Below are 13,324 nucleotides of genomic sequence, written 5' to 3' on the forward strand. Positions count from 1 at the left end.
AAAAATAATATTAATAATATTTAATTAAAAATTTAATATTATTGATCAAATTAATATAATTAATATTAATGTTAATATTAGTAAATAATATTAGTAATATTTATATTATTAAATCTAAAATTTTTGTGATTTATAATGTAGATATTAGTCTTTCGAATTACAACACGACGCAATCATAAAAATGTGATTAATCCAAAAGACTCATATCTACAATATTTGTAATATAAATATATTAAATTAACTTCATATATATCAATCATATTTATTAATAAAATTATGTTAATGAAAAATTATACTTATATATTTTCATTATTAAAATATAACTACTCAATCATATATTAATAATAATTTATACCAATAATAATTTAATAATTTATGATTCAGTGACCACTCAGACCACCCAAATTCCACTCTGGTAAACCTTTATACCAATAAGGTTTACACCAATCGTGCCGAGTGATGGCAGAAATTAAAAAATATTATTGCGTAGGTTTGATGGCGTAAGGAATGTGGCTTTTTCCAATATAAAATTGGAACGATACTATAAGTCTATAAGTCAATCACCACATGGAGTTTGATTACACACGGGGCTAATAAATTAGTAATTGCCTCAAAAGGTGTAAAGAGAGACCGATATAAATGTTATATTGAAAGAATTGTATTTTGGTTTAAAATAATAAATGTTATAATAATGCAATCATTCAAATTAAATTTAATCAATAAATTGCCCAAAATAAAATAAATCTTTAATCAAAATTATACAAATTATTATTCTTAGTTTCTCTCAATTAATCAATCAAATCAATAAATTTCCCAAATTAAATCCCAACTAATCAAAATTATTTGGGAATATATATGTTTAACTCAATAAAAAAAAATTATATTTATATGTTACAGAAAAATAAGTAAAAAATTCTAATTGATCTAAATAAAAATTCTACTTATAACTATTATGGATCACAGAAGCCTCAATTCAACAAATTCTAATTGATTTAAATAAATCCGAAACCACTCAAATTAAAAATTACTATTTATGATTAAGCGGTGGAAATTTTAACATAATAGGAACACATTTTTTTCACCCAAATTAAAAAAAAAAAAAAAAAAACCACCCAAATTAAAATTATTTTTAATAATAAATCAAACGTTGGAAATATCAACATGACTGAAATTGTTCTCTAGTAAATTGGAAAACTATTTCATATGCCTTTATGTTACTGTTAATAACAAGTAATGCTTGTATGTTACAGAAATTGTAGAAGAAGAAAAAGTGAATGCAGTACTCAAGAACATGAGAAAATTACTATCCTCAGTGACAAACATTTTGAGTATGAAAATTAGAGAAGCAATTTTGATACTTATCAGTATCAAACGACATTGTACTGTCAAAAACTTTTGAAAGCATAATGTAGGAGAACATCTCTTAGTCCTCGTAAATGTGCTTGTAAATATCATCATGGAAAATTTCATAAAATGGATTTTAAAGGAAAAGTTGGATGTTAAAATCCAAGTCACATGAACTTACCACAATTTGCAGGTGCTTGTATTGCAATGTTCATCTATTTATTTTTGTTGGATGTGTAGTCAAAACAGTTTCAATCTCCTGTGACATGCAAGCTACCAGAATTAGCAAACAATTTAGAAGGAACTATAACAAATTTAGTTAATTTTAAGTTGATACTTAAACCTGGTCACAAACCGCATTGTATAGGAAAAAATATTTATTAATAGTTTTTCAAAGATTTCTCTTGATTTGAACAAGTAAAATTTGCTCTGCTTTCACCTCCTAATTTCCTAATAATAACTCACTTTTATGAAATCATTCTTCCAAAGATAAGGCTTCATTGTTACTGACTTGCATTAACATTCTATGCATCGCTATTTAACCATTTCCCTAATATATATTATCTACTTGCTTGAAATTGATCTTTGGTAAATTGGAAAAATATTTCATATGCCTTTCTGTTACTGTTAATAACAAGTAATGCTTGTATGTTACAGAAATTGTAGATGAAGAAAAAGCTAGAAAATAAAGCAAAAGGAGACTTGCAGATATATCGAACCAGCATTCACGAATCACAAAATTAAATGGGGAGTAAGGAAGGGAAAGCAAATCTGACAAAGACATTGTTGCCAATAAGGATGGACATCAAATCCTGAACAGTCATATCTCTTTAGAACACCCATTAATGCCTCTACTGCAGCAATGTTCTCTTTCACTCTCAACCATCCCTGCCGAGTTGTCAGCAATGTTTATGTTTCCATTGTCAACTCCAATTTTACGGAGATTGTCTCCATTTCTCCTTTCTTTACATGCTCTCTTTTCTTCTGTGCATCTTAGGATAAAATCACTTTTATATCTACCTTTATATGCAAGTTGCAACGTTCTTCGTGATGAGATTTGGATATATTGGAACATTTGTACCAACATCCTAGGAGGCTAGGACTACATAAAACATAGGTGTTAGTGTATTCTGTTTCTCTCCATAGATTGTATAGATTGTATATTCTCATTCTTTTCAGGAGGATGATTACATGGTATAGTCTCCAAAGGAACAGTGCTTCTCATGCATATTTGTTAGCCTATGTGAGAAGTCAATTTTAGTGTTATGTATGTTACCATCCAGAATGGTCTTTGTTCAAAATTTATAAATACAATATGCTCCACATGGTGAGTCGCAGGTCTCGAATGAACTGGGTCCCACCTAATCATTGAAGCAGTAACAATACCCACTCTACCCACTCTGTAATCCAAACAGCGTATGTAATCCATAGTGCTTCTGTCTCAGTAAAGCATATCCCAAACAATTGTTATGCTCAAGTAAGGTATGACGACTTACGAGTTAATTACGTTGTGTGATTCAATAGCCCAAGATAGGGATTTTCTCATCTGCTAAGGTAGGGGGAGCAATCTGACTTCATTGGGCGGCAAGTGGAAGTTTGCTAGGGTTTACCTACAATGTCACAACAGTTTTCACCGTCATCCTAAATGAAGAAGTATTTAGGTATATAGTAAGCATTATTCTTATATGGCTTTTATGTGATGGATAGATATAACCTTGCATGAAAAATACATGTACAAGCAGTAGCACAGTAGAACTCAAAGCTATTAAGATCCCTCGAGTCCTTCATGTTGTAGGAGCTAGCATGATACAAATAAGGACAACGACACAGAATAGAACGAAACAGAAATCATCTTGCAGTTTCAACATCCACCCAACGGGGAAATGAGTGATTAAGGTCAGTGCAGGCTATGATGCCATGCAAACACCATAATTAAGTTTCAAAGATCCTCCCAAGTGGGAAATGAGTAAGGTCAATGCTGACTATATTACAACAAAACTACCAAAAACATGTTTCCAACATACACTCAAGCAGGGAAATGAGTGAATAAGGTCAATGCTGCCCACAATTGAATGCAAATAACAAAATTTACGAGGTAGGTATAACAAGAATATAGCCAATTCTGGAGTAAAAGGAATAATGGATAGCACCTGATCGAGAGCATTGAGGATGTCCAGGGCCAAAACAACGAAGTATGCGAGAGTGAGACGATGACTGTCCTGTCTCTGGAACTCAGATGACACCTTCTCCAGCATTGAAAGAAGGGATTTCACGTGCAGATCTCTTTTAAATGACCCCATTCTCAAACACTTTCTGGTCCCAGTAATAAGAATTAAAGAATGAAATGTGTGGAGAACACAATTGAAGGACTTGTTTTATGAATTCTCAATCACTCTGTGATTGGTACGAACCTCTTGAAGTGGTATTTGGGCATTTAACGAATTATGTCATGCCATGTTGTCGGTTCTAAACTTTACCACGCTTGCTTTTGGTGAGAACAAAGAGAGCTCAAACCTCTAATTCTATCTAACTAATTCCAATATTCTTTCTTATTTTTCTTAATTTATTGAAAAACATGAAAATTTAAACTTTGAACAAGTGGAAAACAAAAATTGATTTACCGAGGAACAAATGAAAAAGAATTAAACTCATCACATTTTAAGAGATGGTCAAAAGTTGTTTTTGAATCTTAAACCAACCTTTTAAGAGTTGAAATTCCATTTAATTTTTTACAGGGGAATCTGCGACATCCTCAGACAACGATTTCCAATAAAAAGTTCAGCATTGATTTACTTGTATATATTACAAAATTAATTAAATTATTTGTGTGGATTGATCCTTTTACAACAAGGATTTATTCACAACAATGCGCTGGATATACCACTTTAGTTTTTGGAACTAAATTACAAAAAAACCTGAACCATGAAGGGGAATCGACGAAACCAAACTGTTCCTAATCACTGTTACATGCAATATGAAAATGGTAGGAAAGAAAACACGACTATGACAAAACATGGAGGATATTCACCATTTAAATAAATAAAAACCAAAGGGTTTGAAAACCCAGAGTTGTCATCATACTCAAAATTCAAAGTTATAGAGAAAGTAAAATTTGCGCATAAAATCGTATACTCCAAACAGTATATTGTCAGAATGCAGACAAGAAGACATATTTATTAAAATTCGGGCAGTATTGTAAACATTTGAATCCTGATTGACTAAGAAAATCGTAATACCCAGAGAAGGGGCAGGCCAAATGGACACATTCATAAAAGTTATATAGCTGAGCTAACCAGAAAATCCATGTCTGATTTCGGCAGCATGATTCCAGAGCCAGCCGTGAAACCCTAACACCAAAATCTGGCAGACGAGAACCTAGCCACCGCAAGATAGGAAAAAAATAACCTTATCTCTTGAAAACAAATTTAAATACCAGATCTGCAAGGAAACTGTCGTAGAGATTACCTGGCATCCTAGAAGTGTTTCAATGCACAACAGAACTCGGAGGTGAAAAGAAGGCAACTCAACCGATATTGGGAAAAGGCAGTCAAAGTGCAGTCCATGCTTGTCAGATGCGATGCGCGGCGAGGGATAATGAATCGACTGCCAGATGTCAAACAGAAAAGCATATAACAGATGTCAGTGCGAGAATGAAAGTGTCAACAAAAGTGTTGACAAAGAAGTTGAGGTATAGGAAGGCCTATCGGCCTAATTAATTAGTAATTTAGTAGTAAGATTATATTATTATTTTAGTATGATAATTTAGTAGTAAGGTTGTATTATTATTTTAGTGTTTTTTTTTTTTTGTATTTTATGGGTTCATACAGAGATATGTAATTTTTTTTAATGTTTAATAATGAATTCACATGTGCTTTTAAATAAAAATTATATCTATATATATCTATCTATCTATATATATATATATATATATATATATATATATATATATATATATATATATATATATATATATATATATATAGTTAATTTTAATTAAAAGTATAATAAAATATTAATAATTTTATTTGCATTGTAATTTTTTAGTTTGTTTTTGGGTAGAGACGAGTATTTTATATTTATTTCTTTCTATGCTGAAAATGAGTTAAGTATCTATTTCAAAATAATTAGCAATTGCACCAGATGTTGCAAAAGAAATGTCGTAAGTTATAAATTCTAGAAGAATCATGACACATAGAAGATCACTGGATATAAAAATTAGTAAACAAAATGTCATTCAAAGCTAGAAGATAAAGACGATTTACAATATTGCAAATTTACGAATTCTATAACTTTTCCAACATTGATTGTCTCTCAATCTTCAAAGATGCTCTTTCAAGTTCAAATAGAAAATATTTGATCATAAATATGCTCTTTTCTAATATTGAACTGTTGAAAATAGCAACAAGAAATGCTAAAAATAGTACTGCTATAAATAGCATTTCATGAAACATTCCAATTTTAGTTAGTCCCTGAACTAAAATTGAGAATTAAGATTCGAATTTGATCTTAGCAGCTGTTTGTAAAATAATTAATTAATTCATCTTGAGTTAATTAGTTCTAGGAAATCAAACATGAAGTCTATGTGAAGACATGCAATAGTTTCTCCATTGATTGAGGAAGTTATCCCTTGATTGAGGAGATCAGGATGAGTTGTAATTAGTTAGCTGAGTTATCTGAGTTAAGTCCAGTTAGATTAGTTCCAACAGTTTGTGGAACTGATTGTGAGTTCAGTTAGTTAACGCATGCATGCATGTAACTGCTGCACTTCAGATAATTGAATATTCTTTCATAAATAACTCATGCATGTCAGTTCAGTCAGAGACCTAGTTGAGATCAGATGATGGGACAATGTACTATCAGTTGCATGAATATTCCATGGAGGATATCTCTTGCATGCAGAAGGAATTCATTCCTTGGAGATTGCGCAGTTACTTTTGAGTTTGATGAGTGTGTGATGAGGTCAATTCAAACAAGTGGTAGCATTGGACCCCAAGAGAAACTGTGCAAGGAAATAGGAGGCTTGGAGGGCTGAGGGAAGGCATATGTTGTGTCTATTTAGTCTGTGAGCTATATTGTAGGATTGTACTGAGAGCTGGATAGCTTGTGAGCTAAAGCTTTGTGTAATCTGGACATATTTCCACTTGTATGATAATACATAGATTGGGGTTTTTCGTTGAGGCTTTCCCCAGAGTATTCTTCTATGTTCATGTGTTATTACTTTCTTATTCTCTGTTATATGTGTTCTATTTGATCTTGCTCATAATCGATTAAGCTTCCGCAAGTTTGTTGTAGAAGTAGATATGGTATTTTGCTTTAGTATATTGCATAATCTGTTGATCTATAGTGGGAAATTCTACATGGTATTGGAGCAAATGTGATCGAAGAGAAGAATAGTATACAAAGAAGGGAGAAGTTCAAAGTTTGAAGTTCCTGATTATAGAATTCTTATCACATCTCAAATTTCACCAATGGCGTTCAACACTTTAAGACTTGAGTATGCCCTTGATGGAAGCTCAAATTATATAGCTTGGAAGGATCGCATGGAAGCAGTATTAAAGGACAACGGTCTAAAGGACTTCATTGATCAAGAATTCCCCAAGTAGGCAACAACTAATGCTACAGAATTGGCGGAATGGAAGAAATGTGTGGCTAGAGCGAGCAGAATCCTTCTGGAGGGAGTTCGAGACCACATAGTCTCGAGTCTCCATGGGAAGGAGACATCATTTTCAATGTGGAAAACATTGAAAGATCTATATCAGAACAACAACGATCAGAGGAAGCTGGCACTGAAAGACAAGCTTCGGAAAATCAAGTGTGAAAAGGGCGACATGATCTCTACATATTTGAACGAGCTCAACACTTCCAGGGATGAGCTTGGAAGTGTAGGGATCACGACAGTCCATGATGACATGGTGAGTCTTTCTATCCTCAGTCTTCCTAAGAGCTAGGATAGCTACCAAGACTCGGTAAATGGAAGAGAGAAACTGCCAGATTGGGAATGAATTTGGTCGAATCTGATGCAAGAGGAGATAAGAAGCACCAGAGATGGATCTTCATCAAAGCGAGATGATGAGGAAAATCTAGCCTTAGAGAGTAAGGCAAGGAAAGTATAAGGGAAGGCATCCCATTCCAAGTCCAGTTCTTCCCATGGCGGAAAGAAGTTTAATAAATCGAAAGTACGATGCTTTCATTGTCATGAGGTGGGCCATTATGATACGAATTGTCCACAGAAGAACCCAAGAAGGGATCCTCAAAGGGATCAAACGGTGAGGCACTAGCCTCACAGTTTGAGTTGGATTTCTCTCTCATCACATGCATAGTTTCATCCATGGTGGGATGTGTTTTATACCTGGACAATGGAGCTTCGTTCCACATGATCGACGACAAGAATCTTTTCATTACCTTGGAGGAGAAGGATCTCCAGATGTGGATCGAGATGGGCAATGATGGAAAGTACCGTGTTTCAGGTGAAGGTATGGTTGTGTTTTAGAGGGAGCATGGAGCTCCTCTCACCTTGACTGATGTAAAGTATGTACCAAGTATGAAGAAGAATCTTGTGTCCGTTGCTATGCTAGAAGACAAAGGCTATGATGTAGTCTTTAGTAAAGGAAAGGTATTCTTGAGGCATATCAGCACTGGACAGACCAAGAGGATTGGGATTCGAGTTAAGAATCTCTACAAGCTGGAGGTAGACGACTGTGTTGCATTGAGTTCTAAAGCTGAGTTGGTTCAGAGCCAAGATGTTGGCTAGCTATGGCATAGAAGATTGGGCCACTTGCACCATGGGGCCTTGAAGATCATGCAGCAGATTTCTACCGGACTTCCCAATGGAAAACTAGAGCAGACAGATACATGCAAAGGTTGTAACTTGGGTAAGTATGTGAAATATTTATTTCAGGATCAAGACAGTAGCACTGGAGCAATCCTAGAGCGAGTTCACACAGATGTTTGTGGACCATTCTCTACAGCCTCCACCGCTAAACAAAGGTACTATGTTATTTTTATTGATGATTTTTCTCATAGATATTGGATCTACTTTATGCAAAAGAAGGATAAGACCTTCTTGAGGTTTTGTGAGTTTAAAGTCTTGGTAGAGAAAGAATCTAGAAAGAAAATAAGGGCCTTGTGTAGCGACAATAGTGGAGAGTATGTCTCCCAACAGTTTAAGGACTTCTGCACTGTAGAAGGAATTAAACGGGAGTTGACGACATCCATAACCCACAGCAAAATGGGATGGCCAAAAGGAAGAACAGATAGATTGTGGGAGCAGCTCGAGTGATGTTGCATGACCAAAGCCTACCACTTCATTTGTGCACTGAGGCATGCAATACAGTAGTATACTTATAGAACAGAAGCCCACACCATATACTGGGAATGAAGACACCTATGGAGGCCTTTTTTGGGAAGCAACCAGATGTGAGTCACTTCAGGATCTTTGGATGATTGGTTTATTGCCATGTGACCAAAGATGCCTGGAAGAAGCTAGATCCAATAGTTGAGTTGGGGATACTTGTGGGGTACACTGATACACCCCACAACTATCAGGTGTTCCTGCCTACCAGTCAGAGGACAGTGGTACGCAGAGATCTGAAGTCCAACGAGCAGAAAGTCATGTGAGTATAACTTGAGAGGGAACTCAAGTTGCATGCAGAGGAGGAATTTTCAGTTCCTAAGGAGGAGGAGCCTCAGATTGATGCAGAGCAACCACATGCTGAGGGTCCGGGAGTGGAGACATCCACTCATGTTGAGTCTTCCAGATATGGGTGGAAACGCTTAAGGGAAGCTCACAGGTTGATGTTGGATGTGCGAAAGAATGTGGGAAAACCATCTTCTCAGCGTATACAGAGTAGGTCACCCGAGCGGTACACTGGTTACATGGCCCTGGTTGGGGAGTGTGTAGAGTCTAAACCTTCTTCATTCGAGGAGGTAGTGTAGTAACCAGTCTGGGTTGATGCTATGGTGGAGGAGTACGACTCCATCATTCGGAACTATGTTTGAGATGTTGTCCCAAGACCTTAGGACAAGTCAATGGTGAGTTCTAGATGGCTTTACAAGGTAAAGCAGGTAGCTGATGGTAGTGTTGAGAAACATAAGGCATAGTGTTGAGGGGATTGACTACGATGAGACTTTTGCTCCTATAGCAAGGTATTCATCTATCATATCGATGTTGGCACTATCAGCTCAGATGGGTTGGAGGATCCATCATATGGATGTGAAGACTGCATTCCTCAATGGGAAGATTGAGGAAGAGGTGTACATTGAGAAGCCAGAAGGTTTTGAGACCTTCGATCATGATTCACATGTGTGCCAACTCAAGAGGGCTTTGTATGGGCTGAAGCAAGCACCTTGTGTTTGGTACACCAAGATTGACATCTATTTCATCGGGTTTGGCTTCACCAAGAGTGAAGCAGATGCGAACCTTTACCACATCATGGTAGAAGGTAAGCCATTGATCATTGTTCTTTTTGTCGATGATCTGATTTTGACAGGTGATGATGAGTTGATCAAGTCTTGCAAGGAAGACCTTGAAAGAGAGTTCGAGATGAAAGACATGGGTCTTATGCACTACTTTCTAGGCATGGAAGTGTGGCAGAAGTATGGGGAAGTGTTCGTGTCTCAAGGCAAGTATGCCAATGAGATACTCAGGCGGTTCCACATGGAGAAGTGCCAGCCCATGCAAAATCCTCTAGCTGGTAACTAGAGGAAGGAGGATGCTACTTCAGGTGAGGTAGTAGCTGGTACTATTTATCGACAGCTTGTGGGTTCACTGATGTATCTAGTGAACACATGACCAGAATTATGCTTTGTGGTGAACCAGCTGAGTGAAGCTATGGTTCAGCCTACCAAGCTGTTTTGGAAGGAAGCGAAGCATGTGCTGAGATACCTCAGAGGAAAATCTTTGTATGGATTTTGGTACAGACGGACAGAGGGAGTGAAGCTTTAGGGCTTCATAGATGCAGATTGGGTAGGGAGTCCATCATACTGGAAGAGAACTTCTGGAGGAATATTCAACCTTGGTTCAACTGCAGTTTCCTTGTACAGCAGGAAACAAAGGTCAGTTGCACTTAGCTCAATAGAGGCTGAATACATGGTTGCCAGTCAAGCAGCATGTGAGGCCATTTGGAAGTAGAAGATTCTAGTGGGATTGTCTGGTTAGAGGATGGATCCAATTGTGATCTACTGCGATAATAAGAGTTGTATCAAACTCTCTAAGAATCCAATATTTCATGACAGGTCCAAGCACATCGATATCTGTTACCATCATCTTCGAGATTGTGTGGTGAAGAGGATCATGTTGTTGTTGTATGTTTCGACTGAGGAACATGATGCAGAACTTTTGACTAAGGCATTATCAAAATGTAAGTTCGAGTTCCACAGAGACAGGATTGGGGTGACTCATAATCCCTTTCTTGTTGAGAGGGAGTGTTGAAAATAGCAACAAGAAATGTTAAAAATAGAAGTGTTAAAAATAGTACTGCTATAAATAGCATTTCAGGATACATTGCAATTTTAGTTAGTCCCTGAACTAAAACTGAGAATTAAAATTCGAATTTGATCTTAGCAGCTGTTTGTAAAATAATTAATTAATTCATCTTGAGTTAATTAGTTTTAGGAAATCAAACATGGTCTATGTGAAGACATGAAACAGTTTCTCCATTGATTGAGGAAGTTATCCCTTGATTAAGGAGTTCAGGATGAGTTATACTTTGAGTTGTAATTAGTTAGCTCAGTTATCCAAGTTAAGTCCAGTTAGATTAGTTCCAACAGTTTGTGGAACTGATTGTGAGTTCAGTTAGTTAATGCATGCATGCATGTAACTGTTGCACTTTAGATAACTGAATATTCTATCATAAATAACTCATGCATGCCAGTTCAGTCAGAGACCCAGTTGAGATCAGATGATGGGACAATGTACTATCAGTTGTAGGGATATTCCATGGAGGATATCTCTTGCATGCAGAAGGAATTCATTCCTTGGAGATTGTGTAGTTAGTTTTGAGTTTGATGAGTGTGTGATGAGGCCAATTCACACAGGTGGCAGCATTGGACCCCAAGAGAAACTACGCAAGGAAATAGGAGGCTTGGAGGGCTGAGGGAAGGCATATGTTGTGTCTATTCAATCTGTGAGCTGTATTGTAGGATTGTATTGAGAGCTGGATAGCTTGTGAGCTAAAGCTTTGTGTAATCCAGACATATTTCCACTTGTATGATAATATAGAGATCGAGGTTTTTAGCTGAGGCTTTCCCTAGATTATTCTTCTGTGTTCATGTGTGATTGATTTCTCATTCTCTATTATATGTGTTATATTTGATCTTGCTCATAATCGATTAAGCTTCCGCAAGTTTGCTGTAGAAGTAGATCCGGTATTTTGCTTTAGTATATTGCATAATCTGTTGATCTACAGTGGCAAATTCTACATGAACTATCTCACTTTATCAAAAGCATACAATCATTTATCACTTGCTCTTAAGGTGATTGGATTTTGTTTTGCTTTTCCTTGCTTAACTTCTTTTGGGCATTTGGACTGGTTTGTGACATAGGAGGCTTATTCAAAGTTTTTTCTAAAAATGAGAAATTCAAAATTTACCATTAGATGAATTGGTTTAAAGTAGAGCTACGATATAGATATATCAATAAAGTTATTCACTGACATAGAAAATTACAATGTTTGATAGGAGAGAAGTGGATCTTTTGTTAGGCATTGATTAAATAATTCTTTTAGATGATATATAAACTTTAATTCACTATTCATAGGTACCATGGAAAACTTTTGGTAGCAACCATGAGGTTTCCTTTATTCAACATGATATTCCATGAGACTTGGCTATGCATTTGACTAGGCAGAGGCCTATAAATAAATGCAAAAAGATTTTTATGCCTCATAAAGCAAACATTGTTTCCAAAAAGTGGAAAGAGGTTGCGAAGTGTACATTTGATGCTAAGATTATTTCCTTCCACACAGGTTTGGTGCATATTTCTTTCTCCTCTCAAAGTCATTTCTGACCATTTTTCAATATTGAACTCTCTCACTTGATCAAAAGCATGTAGCCTTTTACATTCTACTTGCACATTATTTGATTCTAAATATGCTAATTTATACATTATTGTATGTCAAGGTCCAATGGAGGAGAATGATTCGTGTCATGCATAAATTTCATATTACTGTTAAGTTACTCGAACATAATGTTTGACTCTACATACGCATTTTTGTACCTTCTCTGCTTCAAGCAAATAATTTTCAATTTTTGTTTCACATTGTTCAATCCACATTCTTTGGAAAAGTTATGAGCTTGCACCATGCTGCATGGGGACCCATATTAGCTAATACAAGGGATTCAACCTTGATGAAGTTGCTTTGCAATTTATTATATGTTGGTTCTAATGCTTGGAAAATCCCACACCAGGGTGGCTCTATCTACTAAGAACAAAAAATTGTCAAATAAAGAAATATAGATTGACTTGTGCAAAGCCATATGAAAATTCCTTGTGATTCTTAAGTACGCCAAACTTGGATTAGCAATATGAATAACACAACCAACTTCAATTTCAATATAATAAAAATATAGAAGTTTGAGTGACAAATCATCAAAAGTTTCCTAACTTCAATTACAATAAAATAAATAGCTAAACTTTGGAATATTACTCATGAAAAATCAATGAACGGTTTCGGACTCGGCTAATTGTTTAATTGGTTATTTATTACTTTTAGAATAGATTTAATATTGTGGGAAAAACCTTATAGGTGTCCATGTGACGATTCAAGAAAATGCCTAATATGCATAGACCCCAAATGCTAATAAAATGGGAGATAACCACAAGAAAATTTTTATTGAGTAAAGACCCCAAATGCTAATAATAGGGGTGATACCCACAAGAGAATGTTTATTATGAGACCCCAAATTATTATAAAATAAACAAATCCTTCACAGGAGCCAAAACTTCTGGAAGAAATGATATGTATAGAAAACCAAAAAAATA

The sequence above is a fragment of the Pinus tabuliformis genome, chromosome J (genome assembly GCF_031772625.1).
Source record: "Pinus tabuliformis cultivar Carrire ecotype Pingquan chromosome J, CPIR1, whole genome shotgun sequence".
Lineage (NCBI taxonomy): Eukaryota > Viridiplantae > Streptophyta > Pinopsida > Pinales > Pinaceae > Pinus > Pinus tabuliformis.